Source organism: Psammomys obesus, unplaced genomic scaffold (assembly GCF_907164565.1).
Source record: "Psammomys obesus unplaced genomic scaffold, mPsaObe1.curated_primary_1811, whole genome shotgun sequence".
NCBI lineage: Eukaryota > Metazoa > Chordata > Mammalia > Rodentia > Muridae > Psammomys > Psammomys obesus.
In genome coordinates this window covers 25,375,830-25,384,651 of record NW_026596073.1, presented here as the reverse complement: position 1 = coordinate 25,384,651, position 8,822 = coordinate 25,375,830, and the positions used below count along the sequence as shown (strand labels likewise).

Below are 8,822 nucleotides of genomic sequence, written 5' to 3'. Positions count from 1 at the left end.
GCTTAGACATGACTAGCATCTTTGATGTAGTTCTCCATGCCCTGGGAGTTCAAGAAGCACATTTTCAGTACAGAGCACAGAAACATACCTACATAAATACACACATTTGATCTGTGACAAGGGAATAAAGGTCATATAATGAAGAAAAAGATAATCTTTCTAACAAATGATGCTAGAACAACGAAGTCTCTACAAGAAAAAAAAATGGGTCTAGAGACAGGCTCTAAACCCATTAAACAGTAGACCAAAGTGAATCACATACTTCAATGAATCACTCAAAGTCAGGACATGGCTAAGGAATATTGTAAAAGAAAATCTAGAGGATATAAAGTTTGGCAATGACATTTTAGATGCAACACCAAAGGCACAATGTATGAAGGAAAGAACCAACAAGCTAGACCTCATTAAAATTCAACATTTGCTTATCAGAAGACCTTGTCAAAGAAATGGAAAGAGAAGTCATGGAACGGAAAGAAATATTTTCAAAAGACAAATCTAAAAAGGGGCTGGTTTTCAAAATATACAAAGAAGCCTTTAATCTCTGTGGAAAGAGAGAGTGCTTCAGCATGAGGTGCTAGAACAGTTTCCCTGTTTGCTATACATGCACAAATATGTATATGAAAGGTTTTTCTATATTGATGTCATCAAGAAAATGCAAAAACAGGATAGAGAACTATTATTGTTCACTGCTGAGATGACCCAATCAGAACCAAGACAACCCTGGATACTGAGGAATCATGAGGCATCAGGAACTCTCCATCATTGCTGAAGGAGGTGAAGTCTCCCAGCGGCTTTGCAACCAACTCAATAGCTTCTAACAGTACTAACCGCTTGTAGGAGCACCACAGGACCCGACAATTGCAGTGCTTGAGCTGACAAGTGATGCTCTTAGAAATGGCTGCACAGGCCACTTCTGATGAGAACTAATAGACTAAGATCAGAAAGAAGGAGAGGAAGACCTCCTCTATCAGTGGACTTGGGGAGGGGCATGCATGCAGAAAGGGGGGGAGGTTGGGACCGGGAGGGGAGGTGGGAGGGGCTTATAGGGGGATACAAAACGAATAAAGTGTAATTAATAATAATAATAATAAAAAGAAATGGCTGCACAGGCATGGTGATGGCCATTTAATCTGTGACTGCCTAAACTCAGAAGCAGCCAACAGTTCCATGACCAAGTGTGTGAATTTAGAATCTGTGGCACACCCAGATGACTGGAAAATTATTCAGAACCAACAAGAGATGAGCTGAGAGGTTAAGAAGAGAAACAGGAACACTTTCAATTTGTGTTTCTAAGAGGAGAGCCGGTGTGACAGGGATACATGCTATCTGATTCCATGAATATGACATACTGAAAAAGACAAAACTGTCAAGACCAGAAAAGAACTGTTGTTGCTAAGAGACTGGAGAGGGATATACAGGCAGAAAACAAGATTTCTAGACAGAAGATTTGTTGTTTCTTTAATGTTGGGTACAAATTGGCACATTTGTCGGTGCCCATAGGATGTAAAACACTGATAGTGAGTCAAAGGTAAACCGGGGGGTTTGGGTGGAAATTACTTATTATTTGACATGTTTGCCTTTTTCTTTGTTACTCAACAAATGGTCTCAGATTGGCTCTGTACTGTACCTGCTCAAGATGTGGGATGAGCTATTTTTAAAAGGCATTGCTCCTCCTAAGAGGTTTGGTAGCTTGAAATGAAGCTCTGGGCCTAGTAGCTAATAAGATGCTATTCTTTCTAGATCACTTCAGTACATAGTTTTTTGTTGTTGTTGTTAAAAGTCCCAAGTCCATGGGCTGGGGAGATGGTTGCAAAGTAAAGTGCTTGCTCTGTAACCATGAGGACCTAAGCCTAGGGTAGTGCTATACGCTGGTGTCAACAATGGGTAGGGAAGGGAAGGGGAAAGGGTGGCAGGTGGATCTCTGGGGCTCACCAACCAGCCAGCTTAGTCTGCTGGTGGGCTCCAGGCCGTCAGAGACCTCGTCTTAAAATTGGCAGGTGCAGCTTCTGTACACATCTTCACTTACACCAACACTCACACACTTCACAGACAAAACTTACGAGCTGATATTGATACTTCTGATCCAAACTTATTACAATTTTAAGGTAATTTGTCTCATTTCATACTCTCATTACTTTGTTTTACATGGAAAATTGTTCTTTAACACTGGTAATTATAACACTAAAGCACTTTATTCCACAATGTTCACATGCAGCTACAAATCATAATGCCAGGCTGCTACTGGCATGAACCATTTATGGCTTCTAAAAAACCTCTATAGTTAATTTCTCAAAATGACAGTGGGAAAACAATCTCATGAAGAAAGGCATTTGCAGCAGAATACTCTAGTTAAAAGAGTATTTTATTGGTAGTTACAGTTTGATTTGAAATATAAATTCATTGATCTGTGTGATTAATTTTACTTTTTTTTCCCCACTTTTGCCTCAGTTCTATTTTTAAATAGGCAAAACATTTAACTTTGGTCAAAGGTAACCACAGTACCCAAGAAACAAGATTTCCCTCCTTGTCAACTCCCTGCCATCCCCATGCCACAGACAGGAAGCACATTTCATTTCTATCTGTTCTTCTTGTGTTTGTTTTTAAAGTAGCTAAATATGTGTGAACAGAGTCATTATTTCACGGCAGACATAAAGCTATGCTCTTTATTCCTTGAGCTCTCCAAGCTCGTTGGACTATTTATAGCAGATCTGCTTCTACCATTTGCCACCTGGCATTCTAATGCAGATGCTTTTGCTCCCCAAGTCTTCTGGAGTTATGTTTTTAATTCTCTTGTAGAGAAAAAAAATAATCTCTTAAATTAAATTCCATTTAATTATGTAGTGGGTTACTTTTCAATGTAAGGGTGACCTCCTCCATGTTTGTTACTAGCTTCTAATACAGTGATATTGGTTTTTGTGTTATGGCTCAAGTTGTTTCAGACTGGTGTGGAAATCTCCTTCTCTGACGTGCTTTTTAGCCACTTACTCAAAATTCTTCCAGCTCATCTTGCATTTTGCCTTCCATGTTGTACAGGCACATAAAATATTAAATATTTTGATGTTTACAGAACTATTTGCAAAAGCACTATATGTTTTCATTTTACAAAATAGTGTAAAGGGAGCTAGAGAGATGGCTTGGCCATGAAGAGAACCTCCTTCTCTTACCTAAGACCCCAGGTTTCATTCTTAGAACCCACATCAGGAAATTTTATTTCTTGTTTAAGGAAATATACTCATAGTGACAATATATGGCCATTTTCAAGGGGGGGGCAGGTTTGTTTACTTATTGACCAATGTTGTTGAGAATAATGATAATATTTTTACTTTTCCTGGGAAAATGTGTGGTATCTTCACATTCACCAAAATTAAATAAAGTATTTTTAAATAGCACTCAACATGTGTAGAGTTGATAAATGATGAAATGTTAGCAATGTTAGTTTCCTTTCAGTAAACTCTTAGGCGATTTTACCCAGACAATCCAACAAAACTCTTTTAATAAGTGATCAAATGAATGACTAATATGTCTTTACAGATCAGAGCCTCAAAAACATTGCCATTTGGCCGAGACCAACAAATGAACAGTGAATCTGTAACTGCAGTCTATTTATTCCGAAATGAAACCCTATGCTTTAGGAGAATCAGAATTCTTTATTGTCAGAAGAAATAAAACTTGAGGCAAATAAAATAGGTCATAATTCATTAACTCAATCTTTTTTGTTTGTTTGTTTTTACTGAAACAGTCTTTAATGAAAGTTGTGTATGAGAGGCTTCTACTCCTGTATCTTCTCAATGGTTTCTTCCTTGTATTTGCCTTCTCCTTTCCTACTTGTCAAGACCTGGCTTTCATTTCCAGGATCTCCTTGTGGTCTTTGTCCAGCTTTAGCCTGGTGATAACCACCTTGCTGGGGCAGATGCCCATGTGGAGAGTTGTGCCTTTGGCTTTTTCTCACTGCACTCACTCAATGCAGCTGCCATACTTCTTCCTGTATACATGGAATACTTTGCCAATCTGCTGGTCTTTGTAGTGTTCATCCTTTCGAATGGAGCAAACACTATCCTCCTGTCTCAGCTTTTAGGAAAGAGGGGAAGACATGATCTTCCTCTGGATGTGAGACTGTGCATTGAAATGCCATTTGCAGTTGTTGCTTCATTCAGAAGTCATAAAGGGATCAAACTTCATTTTGGCAGCTGCGATCCAGTGATGGCCTTGAAAGGAAAGAGCCATTAACTCAATCTTAATCTTCCTGTTTAGAAGTTGTCTGGTACAACTTGTGGTAATTCCAAATCACTCATTTCAGAAGATCATGGTGTAAAAATTAAAAAAAAGAAAATCATGGTGTATAATCTCTAAATGTTCTTAATGATTCCAACAATTTCTCAAAGACAACTCTATGATACCAATTTCAGAAATATACAGTGAGGTTAGGGTGGCTTTTCAAAGGAAGATGAGGACATGGGTCTGATATGGGCTTGAAAAAAGCTAGAAGCCTTTTTAAAAGAATGCTGAGAGACGACACTATGTAAGGACACAGCCTCACTGCTCCTTGAGCACGCTATGTCACTTAGTGCAAATTTGAGACAAGGGCATTCCCTTAGTTGAAAATTTTGCTCTCTCTTCTGCTTCATGCTCCTCTCCTTGCTTCACACACACCTGACGACTCTGACCTCTCATGTGCCTTCCTCTCCATCACCATATCTGGTTCTCTAGCTGGTGGCATCACATCACCTCGGCATCCAAGTTGTGCTACTTTAAAACAACTCTATCTCCTTCACACTCCTCACAAATGTGTACACCTACAAGTATTTTGGAGTTCAGAAACAGTTACAGGATATACCTCTCATTACACATGTGACAGGACTGCATTACTCCAGGGAAAGAGAAGTTTCTGTCGTTTTGCACTCAACACCTGTCTTCCTCTGGTTGTTATATTTCTAGAATCAAGTGTTTTTCTTCTCTCTTTTTTAAACATTATTCTACCTTCCATGTCTGGAACAGTTCCTGCCTGATGCACAGATAGCATTCTATAAATATCCATTGATTGAACAGATAAACGGATAGGTGTTAAGGTCTGTGACATCATCTAAATTTTAATTTGGTAGTAAATGACTTAGCTCTAGTTTCAGTATGGCTCTGACACAAAGTGGTTCATGATAGTAAATCTTATAATCTTTTTTCCTCAAGAGGCTACAAAAATCCACCTAGCATAACCTTTTACAGAGGGGATGCATCTAGAAAGAGAAAATGATTTTCACCCGTGGAGTAAGCGATTTATAGATGCCTATTTTCCTTTGTGAATTACCCACAATTGTGTTTATCTGATGCTTTCCAAGATTACTGACATTAGGTCTGCTCCTGTAGAGACAGGAGGGGATTCTGGGAGAGGGGGAGGCCATGATGAGCATGTAGAAAGGGTAATTCACACTTGGTGTCTTCACAGGCTGCTTAGGAACTATGAATCCTGCCTCTTTCCTTATTAAGAACTAAGCACACCTGAAAATGCATACTCACTAGATAGTCAGGTTGTTAGTTCAGACTGAACAGGGCAACATGAGCGTAATAGAGAGAGAACAGAAGCAGTGCTTTTAAAATCAGAACAATAGGGGAGTAGAGACCGTGTGCCTTGGCACAGGGGGTTGGGATATTAGAGGGCAGAAAAGGGAGCATTTTGGGTGGGGAGAGTTGATCTTCAAGTCCTTTCACTACACTGTCAAAGTGGTGGATTCCAATGGAGTTTGGTGTGTTACCTTATCAGAAGCGTCCCGGATCCTAACTCCCTGAGAAGATGTCATCGCGTCCCGGATCCTAACTCCCTGAGAAGATGTCATCAGTGTGTCAGTCTGGAGTTTCTCAGCCCGCCGGGGCTTTTAGGTCCTCACCATTCCAATCCTGTATGTCCCGTAGAAGAAGCAATGACTGGCCTCACACGTGGGGACCATGGAAATGGAAATAAACAAGTATCTGATGCTGTATCTTTTCCATTCTGTCTGCAGAATAAAATCATGCAGGTGCCCTCTGCTATCTCCTCTTTTCACATTATCATTAGGGAAGATTTTCTCAGTCTGGTGCTTGACTCTAAGCTCTTTTGGCCTTGGTGTGAGCAGAACTTAGGCTTAAGTTCCAGCTCTACACTAAATAAGATTTAGGTGTGTTTCTAAAACTTCTTGAATTCTCATCTGTGTAAGGGAGATAGATGGTCTTCAACTTCCAAGAGAAGAGACCACATAGTAGTCTCCTGAAAACTGCAGATAAAATGTGGCCATCCTAGTGGTCAGAATCTGAAGAGAGGGAAAGCCTCTATTTCCTCCAGACAAAAATGGGGTTCCTCCTCTTAAGGATTTCAAGGGGGGCTCATGACACACAGTAACTAGGTGTACTATGTGCCTGCAGTCAGGCTGCCTCTGATCCCAAGGCCAAGAGGAAGGAGGAAAGGCTGCAGGTGATTGATAGCAGGTGCAAGGGTGTAGGATTGCGCCAGTTAAGGTCAAAGTCTGGTGTTGCAGGATAGCCTCTGAGCTCAGTTCATAATGGTGGACTCCCTTTCTCATCAGGGTGTCTTCTTTGAACCCTAATACCTCTAAAGAGCATCGCATAGCCTTCAGAAAAGATTACAGGCCTGACCTATTCCTGATAAGAAACCTGTTCAGCAAGCACTTCCTGGAAATACCTTACCCAATGCTAGCTTTCAGCAAATGACCTTCAAATGTGCCTGGAGAGTTCCCCCCACCCATAGGATAATTAAGTACAGTTTTCTCCTATTGCATATAAATGAGATACTGTACCACTGCATGTAAATCAAATATCCCTAGCACCTCTGGCCCCATTGAACCAAACACATTCACACTCCCGACCCCTTGCACTGCCCAAGGTTTATAAATTTTACATGAAATAAATGTGCTGCATGCTACCATCAGCTTTCTACCAAAGGCCACCTAAGATTTGTCATTTATTCTAGGGATGGGAGGAAGGGCTCCCTTCCTCTCTGGAGATTCGCTGCCTGGCTGCTGGCCAGGCTGACTGAAGCCTACCCAAATGCCACAAGCTCAGTGTTGACCCTCTGTAAGGCCTGGACACACCTTCCGGCCTGCAGGGCCTGTGCTTCACCAGGCCTGCCTTCTAGCCTACTGGACCTGAGCCTTGCCAGCCTCTGTTTTAGTTGTAAGCCAACCAGGTATGGACTTTCACCCACACCCCTGCCGTTAATACAGCTGCTTAGCCAAGGGACTGTAACACTTTGGTGTGATCACAGGCTTCTGGAACTCCTGAGTTTCCACTGCCTTCTGAAACAGACAATCTCAATTAAAAGAGCTAACTGTAACACCCAGTGGAAAACTTATTTCCAACCCCCATCTCAACCTTTTGAGACTGGGAGCCTTGCCTAGCACACAGGCCTTGCCCTAAAGTGCTCTAGGTGATTCTGAGAGAAACTGAACTTTTGATCTCAGGGTCCCTCTGTTCTTCAGTCAGAAGCCCACAGCCTTGTCCCAGACTAGTGCTAGATGAAGAACGACACAAGGGTAGAATGCAGAGGCTGTGGGTTGAACACTTGGTCTAACATTATCAGTAATTCAAATAATTTCATAGCCACTACAGCGGTAGATCAACGTGCATTGTATGGCATTTAGCCATGAAACTCTGCACATAGTAATCTATGGCTTTTCTGGTCCAAAGTTTCAAATTTTTCCATATTCCTTCTCCAGATGAGTTCCAAAGGCCAAGGACAACATTGGAGTAGAAAACTAGTGTCAGTTTTCTTTATTATTATTTTCTTTGTTGCTGACACCAAAATGCTACACAAGGAGCAAATTAAGAAAGGGGAGGTTTATTTGGGCTTACAGTTAGAGGGGTTACAGCCAGTTATGATAGTGAAGTTGTAGTAACAGGAGGTTGAGGTGTCTGGGCTCACTGTATATGCAGTTAGGAAACAGTGTGAAGGAAAGTGGGCTATGATATCTCAAGGTCCATAGCTAGTTGACACAATTCTTCCAGCAAGACTCCACCTCTCAGAAGGTTCTACAACCTTCTAAAACAGCCTTACTGGCTGAGGACCAAGTATTCAAACATATGAACCCGTGGTGAACATTTTACATTTCAAGCAGAGCAAACAATATTGAATTTTGTGACATAGTAAGGACTATTTGGATGAGGCAACAGTAAGTGTAAACTCATGGGAACCAGAGGGGCTAATGAGGTAAAATATATGAACGATGCACCGTGATACACATTTATCCATGAACAATGTACCGTGACACACATTTATCCATTTGCCAGGAAGGCCTTTTATATACATACACACACACACACATACACACACACACACACACACACACACACACACACACACACACATATCTCGTGGATTTTAGTGTTATTTCATCAAACCTTTTATCAGATGATACAACCCAAAGAGTTAAAATATATCTACTAGCAAAGGGCATTTGGAAATGAGTTTTAAAGCACTAAGACTTTTAGTACTATGTACTATGGATCCAAGCATAAGCATTCTTGCCTGATTTCCAATCTTGAGGGGAAAATATTCAGTCTTTCTTCTTTAAACATTGTTTTAATAAAGGTGTCTTGCTCTTAGAGCCTGTGCTGTTGGTGTTCTGTTCAGGAAGTTTTCTCCTGTACCAATGAGTTCTAGGGTATTCCCCAGTTTTTTTTTCTAGCCGATTTAATGTGTCTGGTTTTATGTTGAGGTCTTTGATCCACTTGGACTTCAGTTTTGTGCAGGGTGACAAGTATGGATCTATTTTCATTTTTCTACATGTAGACATCCAGTTGGACCAGCACCATTTGTTGAAGATGCTATCTTTTTTCCATTG

At 40.9% G+C, this 8,822-nt stretch overlaps 1 pseudogene; it reads right to left on the bottom strand.

The window, feature by feature from the left end:
- Positions 1-3,769: 3,769 nt before the first annotated feature.
- LOC129690427 (60S ribosomal protein L26-like) lies at positions 3,770-4,179 on the bottom strand (annotated as a pseudogene).
- Between the last annotated feature and the right edge of the window lie 4,643 nt (positions 4,180-8,822).